General features: G+C 32.5%; 1 protein-coding gene across 8 annotated transcripts in view; it reads left to right on the top strand.

Moving 5' to 3' along the window:
* GRIA2 (glutamate ionotropic receptor AMPA type subunit 2) overlaps positions 1-13,319 on the top strand; it is a 148,216-nt gene that overhangs the window by 125,167 nt on the left and 9,730 nt on the right. The gene's annotated exons all lie outside the window — the stretch shown is intronic.

The raw sequence follows: 13,319 nt of genomic DNA, 5'->3' as shown, positions 1-13,319 counted from the left end.
AGCTTTTTTTTTACTGTCAGGCAGATTTTAGTAAGAATCTTATAATGCAGATTTGCTACTAATGACAATGTATTATCATTTCTAAACATATATGCAATATGTGTAAGAATACTCAGTATAACAATGCTCTAGCTTTATAACAATGGATTTATTAAAATAAATTAAAATGCTGTATGTTCCTCAATTAGAAGTACATTTGAAAGCATTTTTAATATTTGTATGCATGTGGCTTTCTTGTTCTTATTTGAAAAAATAAGGTGCTCCCTCCTGAAGTAAATGAGATCTATGAGAATGATGTAGAAGCCTGTTATAACATAGTTGACTTGGTGCTACTTAGGTTGATTAAAATAATCTTAATTATTTTCAAATACTCTCTTCCAGTTGAGAATGCATCTATGGAGAGTTTCAGTTATTACCTTGTTTGGACAATAGCAGTGACAATTATTTTCTGCTACTACGCATTCACATTCACAAAGCTTTTCTGCATATCTTCACTGAATCAATCATATAAACACATGTTGGTGATGCCAGAATTATATGGCCAGTGTATTCACAATCCCTAGTAGACAAGATAAGAAAGCTAGATGGGTTCAGGAAAAGAACATTGCTACTCTTTTGTTTCACTGCACTAACCTCATGGAGCCCATTTGTTCCAATATGCAATTGTGGAGGTTTTATCAGGTTGTAAGGCTTTTCTTCCCTAGAGTAATAAAGAAGTGATGATGGATATTTAGGCAATTCATAAGTATAGCTCCCCAAAGAAGTTTCTTGTGCTTACCTCTTTGAATCTCACAATATCTGTCTGATAGTCAGGGCAATGATTTTTATTTGATATCTGTGTATTAAATAGAAGCTCAGATAATTTTGGGTATTTGATCAAATTCATTCAACTAATAAGTATGCTGAAGTCTTTTCCTCCTAGCCAGGGTTCTTTACCTATGCTATTTTTCCTTGTGCATCAGAGTCTCTGGATTTATTTCACTGTCTTCATGTTCTGTTATTCATTACATCTACACTTACCGATGTAATGCTAGAGCATCAGACATGGTCGAAACCTAAGCAAGTCCTCACAGTTCCTCTCAAACTGTCTCCAAAAGGAACTGTTGATGAAATGCCATTGGCTAGGTCTCAGTGCGTATAATGTTGTAGTCAGCTTCTCCTTATCTAGAGAAAGAAGATTGTGGGCTCAAAATTATTTAAAATCACAGTATTCTTTTTGTACCAAAAAAAAAAAAAAGAGAAACCAACAAAACAGCACACTTCACCAAAGAGAATAGGAACTTGATATGTTAATTCTTTCACTGAAATATATGAAATGGTTGCGATTTGGGAAATGATGTATACAAAAGTTTTGTTTCTTCAAGTTGGATTAAATAAAATTATTGCTAGTTCATAAGTAGTTTTGAGCAGTTTTGCTAACAGTATTATAATAATATTTGATAATTGGATGCCATGATGGTAATAGCGAGGAAAATCTTATTTTTGCTTCCGATCCTCAAAATGTTTTCTGGGATACTATGGCTTTCCAACTGTATCCAGCAAGTCTCATCCCTTTCACCTAGAGTTTACTGAATTACTGAAGGGAAATTGCATAACAGATTCCCTTTGAGTCAATAATTTTTTCATAGAATGTTATGTAAAATGTATTAAACAAGATGAAGCTAATTTAGAGACATTTTAAAGACAAAAATATTTGATTTTCATTAATATTGTTCCCTTATATCATAGGGTAAACTGCAGTTTGTCTATTGGCTGTAGTGTGGTTGAATTACTGAGTTTTTGTGGAAAAATGTGACAAAGGGAATTCTTGTTTCTATCCTCAAAATTAACATTCACCGCAGGTTTTGGGTTCATCTTCTCTCAACTTCCCTTTGGAATTTTGGGGCTTCTGTGTAAGTCAGATACAGAGCAGGGTGAAGGCTGGCAGACTGATTTCCATGGTCCAGCCTACCAGGAACGGGATATGGATGAAGTGGGCTGAAGCCAGACTAAAAACATGTATTGCTTACTTTGCTCTCTGCCCATTCATTCTGCCTACTTTTGGAGCCAAGACCCAGTAAAATAGCTGATTAAATGTGCAATAATACACTTTTGCTATTTGCTAAGCTTTCAAGTTCTAGCATTTATCTTCATGTTTTGTAATGTGGCTTAATTTGGCTTTAATGATAGCTTTTTTAAATGCTCTTTTACAACTAGGAGTTTTATTAGGTATATTATTGTTAAATTCTCTGTTACCACTGAGTTTATCAAGTCAACTGTTGGCTTTCATCATAGGCAGAGCTTTGTATTTAGCATTGCAGAAATTGATTTGAGAAGTGAGGTCATTGTCTAAATTTCAAATAATAACTAACTGAAAGATAAAAAATAAGTTGAGGCCATTTAAAAATTAATGGTCAGTTCTAAAATAGAATTCAGAATTTCAAACTCCTAGTCTTTTGTTTCAATATTGTTTAATTAAAGTATATTCTTCTTGAGATAAAAGCACTTCATATAAATTTATAAGATGAATATTTTATTTAATAGTCAGAGATCTGTTCTGTACTAAGATGATGTTTGTTCTTCCATTAATGTCTAAGATATTTTCAGATTCAGATAAATAGTGGTAAACCAGATTACATTAATGTTACTTTAGTAAAGTCAGTGAGTATGTAATTGTTGTAGAAGTTCAATTTAAACTGCAAATTTTCTAATTTAAAATCTATACTTTCCTTCAGTGATGATCATTAAATGAAACATTCATGATATATTTACTTTGTTTTGCTTGAAAGAGAGAGTAAATGGAGAACAATCTTGTAACCACCAAGAGATGTGAAGAAAATGAGTCTACATCTCCATTTTTTGCAGTTTTCTGTTTGTGGGACCTATGCATATCCTTGTACAGAGGGAATGATAAAGTCTGATTCATTTTGGAATTACTGATCATCCCTAATTATAGTGCCACTGTAGCATACCTATAATTAAGAGAGAATTAGCCTTTCAATTATAAGCCACTATTTTTAGAGCTTCACATTTTAATAATTTCTTATCTCAATAAAATAGGACAGATCTTAAATTAGATGACTTTGTGTGGAAAATGATTTTATAGGGCCTATATGCAGTATGTTCCTACAGAAAATTTGATTTTTAAGGACAAGAAATGGTTTTCTTATCTAAACCTCTCATTGGCTTGTCAGACCACGAAGCACAAGTATTAACTTGCCTATAGGAAGTCACTCTTCATGCCTGTGCTGTCTCCACACTGCAATCTGTTCCCTCTGGTTCTCTCTTCTGGGAGGATGAGGGACACAATTTATCCTCTAAATATGTTGTCTATTTTGATGATAATGTTAGAAGAAAAAGATTCTAAGCTTTGCCAAAATACGGGCATTTGCCTTCTTATTTAAAGAAGTTTATTCCATCTGCAAAAGATAAATTTAGTCTGATAATAAACCGTAAGACTCTACTGTTATCACCCAGCATTGTAGACTTTTTACAGAGGTAAGAAATAGTATAAATGATAGATAACTTGTATTAATGCAGCTGATACTTACCAGTGAAATAATTAGTATGAAATTTTCCATATGTATCCATGGCCCTTCTATATAATCAATATTACAAGATAATTAAAATAATTGAGAGTGTCCTTTTAAAGATGGTAACCTTTTTCAACACTCTCTATGGCATAAAAGACACTTATTTATATTTACATATGAAAGCATTCCTGAAATATAATTGCAAATAAAAACGTGCTAGCCATTATGACACCTCTTCTATAGAACTATATTAATTGCTATTTCATTAAAGTTCCATTTAAGTCAGTTATTGTTTGTATTTAGTAATAATACAGCATGATTTCTTTATTGCCATGTTATAAAAATGAATTTCACGAATTTGTCATTCCCAATGTTTATTTTATTATTCCTGTTATTGCTAATGATTTATCTGCCACAATTACCTATATTGCCTATTTTTATGAAGGCAGAAATATGTATGTCTATGATACATATGCATATATCTACTTATCAACGTAGAATATCTTTCAGATCTTCTGGAAATGAAATGAGTATAGCCATTTATGTTTCTATATGTGTAGAATGTTACTCATATCAAAGTAGACCCTTCATAGATGTGTCACCCATGCTTAAATATTTAAATAGTTTCAAAAATAGTAGGTATTAAATAAATGCTGAATGTGAATAAATAAGGAAAAAATAGCACTGTATGCATATATTGCAAGTCACTCATACATGGTTAGTCATCTTTTACAAATTTTCTTTCCTCAGTTTTTTGGGGGCTTAATTATAGCAGAACAATCTGCACAGCTGAAAACTCTTGCATGCCCAAGCCTTCTCTAGATGATCCAGGAGATGTCAAAATCATTTCTTTTCTGGTTGGCAGTTTTTCTTTCTCTGACATTTTAATTTTTATCACCATTCCACAGAACATCTGAGAAAGCACTGAATTCATAAAGCATCCTAAATGTATTTAAGAATACATTTAGCCTAAGTTGCCTTTGGGAGAACCCGTGTTCTCCCATTTCAGCTAACACTAGCTGGGTTAACAACACAGGAAGTGTCAAAATGTTTCCTTTGAAATGTATTGTCCATTTTAAGAACCATGCAGCTCATTCAGTAGTTCTTAAATTTCATAGGAAGAGAAAAATAGGGAAATGTTAAAGAACCCACAATGAATCATGTGTTTTTGGTGACCCAGTGCTAAGGAAGTTGTATGTCTGCCTGTCAAGTTGTAATTATTGTGCAAAGTGGTAGCTTTTCCCAGGGTAGATTTGTTATTTTGGTCATTCTCTTTCCATAACTATTCTTTTCAAATGTCAATGTACTCTCTAACCATCCTATTGTGTCTTTTAAAGACCATTTCTGCCATACACTGGCTAAATAATTTGATTAATCAGATTACAGCATACTTTCTATTATTGTCCATATCGAAGAGACTGCATTCCTTTTCATACCAATAGCTTATCATGAAAACAATTGATTTAGAAGGAAAGGTTAAAACAATAGAGAAGTGATTTGGAATTAGTCTCTCATTTCAAAACCTTTCTAAAATTCCTGTTTAAATGTTTCAGAGAGAAGATGAATTTCAGAATAAACTGTACAGATACTTTAAATGCCTCAGTTTTCAATTCACTTTATTATTGTATTTAAGTAAAAGAACCATCTCTGCCTGCCTCTGTTGGATTTTTCACACTAGTTGCCATGGTAATAAATATTGTCCTACAGCTCTGTAGAAAAGAGAATAAAATTGTTCAATTATTTAAATATATTGGGATCAAATCTCAACTAAATATAAGTATTGGTGACAAAATTTTGAAAATTATTAAATTATACTTTTGATATTTGAAGGAAAATTTGATATTAAAATAATTTATCTTTTGCATTTCTAGCAGATGATTTTGCTCTGACTCCTACTAAGTGATTAGCCAAAGCAAAGAAATTGGTAAAAGTGGCTGCTTATTTTCATAGGGAAATGATTTTTTCTCTTTGTTTGTTTCTTGAGACAGGGCTTCACCCTGTCACCCAGGCTGCAGTGCTGTGGCACAGTCATGGCTCACTGCAACCTCAGCCTCCTGGGTTGAACTAATCCTCCAGAGTAGCTGGGATCACAAGTGTCTGCCACCACGCTCAGCTAATTTCTAATTTTTTTGTAGAAAGAGGGTTCTCCCTATGTTGCCCAGGCTGGTCTTGAGCTGCTGTGCTTAAGTGATCCTTCCACCTCCCAGAATGCTGGTATTACAGGCATGAACCATCTTGCCTAGCCGAGAAATTAAATTTTAAAAATAAAATGGAAATTGGACAAATCAAGCAATGATAAATATTCTCAAAGTTCCAAAATATGATTATTTCATGTTGTCCTTAAAGGAACAAAGATCTTATCATAGTAAAGGATGTTTTATAGATTTTAAAATTTATGGTATCTCTCTCAGATCTTATAGCCAATGTTACTTCCTTAATTATACTAGGTAGAATTAAAATTTTCGTATTAGCATTAAAATAAAATTTAAAAATTAGAGGCTTGTATTAATATTTGTGCTTTTCAAAATGAAATATATCAACCATTAAAATGATTGCAGACATTTTACTGTGGCCAGCATCTGATAAATACAAATACGAAACATATAAAATTACCTTTAGCTGTATATATGTTATAAAGTCATTGTCCTATATAATTTTGATCCAAATACGTTTCTGACTAGTCTATTATTCTTGACATAGCAAATAAGAACATAGACTAAAGCTAAATATTTAGTCTATATTCTAAATATTTAAATATATGTTTGATGAAACAACTTTGATCTTTTTACCAGAAAGATTGAGACCACAGTCTTTAAACATTTATTTCAGGATACAGATACCCTTTCCATGCGTGGATTAGTAGTGTGAAATTTGAGGGTAGGAAATGTAGAAAGTATTGTGGTCCTTGACTTACCAAAGGGATTTATACTGAAATGCCATGGAGCCCACTCTGTCTTATGTACATTAGTTGGATACTGCCTGGTACTGCTTGACTTTTGCAGCTATTTTTCCTTTTATGTTACTTCCTCTGAGTTCTAGAGTTTTTTGTTCATTTCCTTATTTTGAAATCAAATTCAGTCCTGTCTTTTTATTCCATAGTCAACTTTTCTTAATATTGTTAGAAGAAATTTATACCTTGTATTGGGTTTCCTCCCTCCCTCCCTTCCTCCCTTCCTTCCTTCTCTCTCTCTTTCTCTCCCTCTTTCTCTTTTCTTTCCTTCTCTTTGGTTGCTTGTTTGCTTGCTTTTCTTTCTTTCCTTCCTTCCTTCTTTCTTTCTTTCTTTCTTTCTTTCTTTCTTTCTTTCTTCTCTCTTTCCTTTCTTCTTTCTTTCTCTCTTTCCTTTCTTCTTTCTCTTTCTCTTTCTCGTCTTTCTTTCTCTCTTTTTCTTTTTCTTTCTTTCTCAAAATATTGAAGCGCCACTCTTTAGCTTGGCAGTGGACATATAGAGTTATTTCCTAAAGCAGTGGTAGCTGGCTATAGAGCACAGTGCAAATGGTCTAGTAGTGTTCCTACTTTCCAAAAAACCAACTGCTTCTCTGAAAATTTGTTCATTTATAATGAAAAAGAATTTCACAGACTTTTGAATTAGGATAGTTTGCTACCACAACCAGTCTTTCTCATTCACTTTTTAATTGCATAAACACACACACATACACACAAACTTTGAAAATGCCCTGTTTCTGAATGCATGCTGTTGAGGTTAGATCAAGATGCTGAGTTAAAGTATTTCAAAAGCCAACTCTCACATTGCAGACAAGTTCTAAGTGATGATCTCTAATGTCTGTATCATCTGTAAATACAGGGGTTAGATATAAATTACCTCCCAAATTCTGTTCATGTTAGAGATATCATGACATTTATTGAGTTAACAATCCAAACAATTCTTGAATATACCTAATGAGTTCATTAAGATTCACTATTTTTAATGACAATCTATTCTATTTTGTTACAGTTATTATTGTTATGATCTTTAGAAAGTTCTTATAAGATCAAAACTTGTATCCTAAGTATTTTCATTTATTGGTCCTAATTCTGACTTAAATAATTGTTTTATTTTGCATATCATAAATACATCAAATATATGGAGAAAATTGTCATCTCTTTCTTTTCTCATCACTAGCCTAAAAATTTGAATTCTCTCAACCATTTATTATATTTTCAAACCCTTGTTATAGTTTTCTTATATTTTAATTGCAAGTTTGTTCATGTTATTCTTACAGTGTGTTATCTAGATCTAGGGTCTGATTTGATCTACTTGTAGAGGATCTTTTTATTTATTTTTTTATTTCAATAGGTTTTGGGGGAACAGGTGGTGTTTGGTTACATGAATAAGGTGATTTCTGAGGCTCTTGACCTGAATCTGAAAATTCAGATTTCAGATCACAATTTCAACCTGAACATTTGTGTTCTTCAGGCAGACCAATGTTTACATGGAGAAAAAATATACGCTATAATGAAATCATGTATTCTCTAGTTACTACAATCACACCATTCTCTATTACTCCATTGCTATTTTGCTTACTTAAATAACCTCGTTGGCCTAAAATATTTGAAATCTGTTATTTAGACTCTATAATTTCATTTAAAATCTTTAAGTTTATTAGCTTTTGTGGTAACTGCATGGAATTAATAGCTTGTCTTAATTTGAAGGTTACTGAGAACCTGGTAGATTTTAATGAATCGTGGTAAGCCTCATGTCTTCCATTCTACGAATATAAATTGATCGAAGCTACATGCCAGATTTTGTATTCACTCCTGTTAAATTTTACATTATCATTAGTGCTAATTGGCCTAATCACATAACATTGAAATACTGGTTCTATTATCTACCATAGTAATATCTGTACATTTGAAATCTTTGTCATGTATATCTTTATCCAAATGCTGACTGAAATACTAGACATAATGGAAATAAGTATATAATCAGTGGTATAACAATAGCTTCTGTTGAAATCAGCATTTGTACACTAATAAATAATAATCAATGTTTTTTAAATATGATGGATATTTTCATCACAAACTCACCTAATTTTGAAAAACTTAATTTTCCATCTAAGCCACAAGAATATAACATATTTTGTCAAGTGTTTTGGTTGTAATCAAGATGTTCTCATACATGATATATCTTGAATGGGCCAACTGAATAATCCTATTAAAAAATGAAAAATGGGGTCAGAGGGGAATCACTTGCTCTTCCTCTACATTATCAATTCACATTGTATGCATATATGTACACATAGAGTTAATACATAGGATATAATGAGTAGGCATAATATATAATAATAATATCATTTACCATTCATAATGGAAAGCGCACATATGGAAGTAATGTTTGCATTGTCAACTTTAAGGACATGGTTTTTTAAGCATAAAAATTACCAAAAGATGTGATTCTATGAATACTATAAACATTAACATGTGATATGGTTAGTCTTTGTGTCACCACCCAAATCTCATCTTGAATTGTGATCTCTATAATCCCCATAATCCCCATGTGTCAAGGGAGAGACCAGGTGGAGGTAATTGATTCATGGAGTTGGTTTTCCCCATGCTGTTCTTGTGATAGTGAGTGAGTTCTCATGAGATCTGATGGTTTTATAATTGATATGCCTGTTAATAACACAAAACCATCAAAAGGGATTTGAATAGCTGTGTTCAGAGAAACATGACTTCTTAATAAACATAGAGAAGTCAAAATATCATCAGATTAAGCTAAAGGCCTGCGTCTCCTCATCAAAATGTGATGGTAGTTGTTGTTACTGGTGCATTGGGTTCTTGCAGTCTCCCAGGACAGAAATAAAGAGAAACTACTGGTTTCTCTTGAGAAAGATAAAGTTTATTTAGCTTGTGCACAACGGACCCAGCACTGAGAAAGGGAAAGGAATGCTTTATGAAGGTAGCGTGTGCATCAGTGTCATAGGATCTTTCTACAGGGAAGGATTCTGTCAGGGCTTTTCTCGAGCTTCGGCAGTGGCACAACACGCTTCGTGTATCATATATAGCATTAGCATTTTAAATTTCCAGCGCTGGGCACAATTTTTGGCATTAAAATGAGTAAGGGTTAACTATAGGTTGGAGTTTAATTCTAACTGTGCATTCAGTGGCTCCAGGGAAGTTGCTAACCTCCTGAAATAGAAACTTAGAATTAATAGCTTCTTGGGTCTTTCGTTACTGATTGGCTGAGAGTTAGATAAGCCAGAGCTTGAGTGAGGGGCCTTTATCCGTTTTCTCCAGATCATATTAAAAAAGAGAATTAACCAGCCTGCTTGTCTCAATGTCATCTTGATGGATTTCATTTCACTCTATTATGCTTGCTTAAAGAATGATTGTATTAGATTTAACATGTAACTTCAAAATCCAGTCCTCCTTGACTTAGCTGTATGGGATATATATACATTTTATTAACTTTGTTAAAAAGTGAACATATATATATATATATATGCACATGCACACACATATGTACAGAGAGAGAGAGTTTGAATTTCATGAAAAGCAGCATGTAGATTTGGGGAAGAGGTAGAAAATTCAAGATGCAGTTATTCCTGGGAAAGACTTATAACTCTTACCCGGGGCCATCTTGACAGAAATGATTGTCAAGACCTTTGTTTTCCTTTTTCATTGCATCACGCTCTTCTCTGGACCAGCAATCAGATCAGTATTACAGAAGATGGGAAATTATGTGGTTTATTTTAAAACTCTGTATGGCTTACCTGTGTTCCCTCGTCTACTTTGCTAAAATTTGCTCAAATGTAGATGTTGTTTATGAGGGTGGTAATCATCAATGTCTGGTGTTCATCTCTATAGTCCACACAAAGGGACTAATTGAGGCAATTTGATTAGTGTTTGATTTGCTTTTTCTATACAATTGCTTTAATTATCTGGGTGCTTTTTGGAGAACAATGTGCGCATGTAACATGAATTGCTGGAATCCAGTATTTTAACAGGAAATGCTATTATGTACATTATCTTAGTTGACCACGTGGGATTACATTATTTTAAATATTTTCTAAGTAATACGTGGTCAAGAAGCTGTAGTGGATCTGATGATTGTAGTGCGCCAACTCCCAAATGCATCAAATAGACAATTAACACATGAATCAGGCCAAGTTAAGCATTGTCACCTACACTAACCTAACTATTAGGCTGGCTCAAAAGTAATTGTAGTTTTGCCATTGAAAGTGATGGCAAAAACAGCAATTACTTCTGCACCAACCTAATAAAAAATAACCATGATTTATCAGGCATCTTCTTAGATGAGAAGCCCAGGGAAGAACTTTGCTTTGCCTTTGGATTGTTTTTCTGCTGGTTACTTTTTATTTATTTATTTATTTATTTTGCTATGGTTTTGGAGAAAATCAAGATTTCTAGGCATAATTTTTATTACTTAGCCTAACATTTTTTTTATATGTTCAGTAGAAGGTAAACACATATATTCTGAATTGTCTCTCAGTAAGAATGTCATCAGATTCTTCTAATTCTTGTTTTCAAAGTAGCTATGAAATTCAAATTAGTAAATGTCCTAATGAATGATGGTTTTTAATATAACAGTATTATAATGTTTATGAATTATCCTATTTGTCTACCTTTGACTAAATATGTTCAAACAGTAATTCTTGAAAATATATGGTTATGAAAACATTTTATTAACTTTGTTAAAAAAGTGAACAGTAAACTAACAACTGAGAGGCAAATGAATTAGCTAATTAAAGAAAAAATGTCTATCTTACAGAAACGCTGACTTATGAAAAGTTACTTTCAGCCTGATTCAGTATCATCAATGTGTATTTTAAAGACTTAGTTTATAGATGTTATCAATCTACAATTACATCATAAAATCATGCTCATTGAAAAATATGTCATATATGTTATAATACATGTGAACCCCCATTATAAAAAAATGACTGATTAACAGAACTTGTATGTCTAGATGACCTAACATACCAGAACTAATATTCTTCTAAATGATTCAAAACTGCAAAGACAGCGATCAATAATAGCTCAGATGAAAGTAGCTAGGTCCATTTTTTTTTCTAGATTGTATTTTAAAGTCCTTACATTCTTGGGGATACTATATTTACACTTAGAGAAATATTCTTAAAACCAGCAGAAGATATTTTATAAATGAGACAGCAAATTTTATTGCTACTTTTTGAATTTTCTCTGAAGGTCATTCATATTTATGAAGCATTTCATATAATATTTTAATACCTCAACACTGATATTTTAAACTTGAAAAATTGAATTCAATGGATGATTTGATAAAATAATTATGTCATCATTATGAACTCTTTTTTATCAGCCTGTAATTTTGTACCAAAATTGTGAGGGTGACATCATGTTTTTGTGAGAATTCTCATTGCAAAAAGACTTTGAGGTTTAATAAAATTGCTTTCTATTTAATGAAGCTCAAATGCTATAACATCTTCCAATTTGGTTGAGAATATGAAGACAGAGTATGGGAGAAAACACAAGCAAATAAGCAGTTTCTACAGTAGGCGATGATTCAGATAAAGCAAAAATGTTTTTTTCTTCTTAACCAAATCACAAATACAAATAGCCAATTAGCATACATTTATTAAGAACCTATTATGTATACTGTTGGCACAGTGTCATGCTAAACACTAGCTGGAGTCCTAATGGAATTTTCACTCTCATAGATGTGCTTTTATAACAGAGAGAAAGCTTGATTCACTAGGTAATGAATTTTAAAGTCTGAAATCTGAAGTGGCATTATGTGGTAGTAGATTTAAGAGTGGTTTATTTAAACAACTAGGTGAGAGGAAAAGTATTAAGAAGTAAGGAATGTTGATATATATTTAGGGTTAAAGGATCTTCTTCAGAAGACAGCTGGGTCTTCTCCCTGCATAGACCTCTGAGCTGAAATGGTCCATGAGCCTCTCTCAATATAACAGTCCCTACTCAAATGGTGACCGTGAGAAACACAGCCAAAGTCTGAACATCTCAGTTATGTTATCCTAAACTCTATACTCTATTTGCACTTGACCCAAGATTTTCGCCAAAATAAAGTGCTTTTATATGTAAAGCTGCCTGAATCCTTAGGGCAGTATTATAAAAAATTTGGATTATATCAGATATCTGCTTTTTGTAAGGTAAAGGTTGTATTTCAAAAATTCCTTAGGGTAACAAAAACAAACAAAAATTCCCCAAACCTCATGAGTTTTGAAATGTCTTCAATTTCAATTTTCCTTTTCCAGCTCACTTAATTAAAATAACAAAGGGGGTTATTCAAAGTCATCTTCCCAAAAGGGATTAAAGTCATGTGAGAAAATTGTGAATAGAAAAATAAGCAGACATTCAAATGCTTTGACTTTCCGGCTCTATGCTTAACTTCTTTTGAGTCTGAATAGGAAGTATTAAATGACCCTTTTGATGTGTATCTTTGCTTTGTGTCCACTAAGTTTTAAGATAAATATTCCTTCAGTAATACAGTTTCCATTAGCACTGCTTTCTTTCATATCTGTCACTGATAAGAATGTTGGTTTTTTTTCTAGTATATCTTGAAATAAATAGGATTTTGGTGTTTAAATATTCAAAGCAAAAAAGTCGTGTTTAATTAAAAGAAAACTTCAATGGTCAAAGAATATTTCTTTAAAAAATCGGTGTTATTCTAGAAATGTTTCAGTTATTTCAAATAGAAGCCCACAGAATAATATTATCTTTATTCTGCAGCTAATAGGCATTTCATTAGGATCTCACCACTTACATGCCTGACCAATTCACATTACACAGGTCGGGTTCTGCCACTAATTAGGAATAGGCCATTTAAGGTTTGGGCAGCAAAGATA

This window comes from Sapajus apella, unplaced genomic scaffold (genome assembly GCF_009761245.1).
Source record: "Sapajus apella isolate SASKATOON/1434 unplaced genomic scaffold, GSC_monkey_1.0 scaffold67, whole genome shotgun sequence".
In the NCBI taxonomy this organism is placed as follows: Eukaryota; Metazoa; Chordata; class Mammalia; order Primates; family Cebidae; genus Sapajus; species Sapajus apella.
This window is presented reverse-complemented; position numbering and strand designations above follow the sequence as displayed.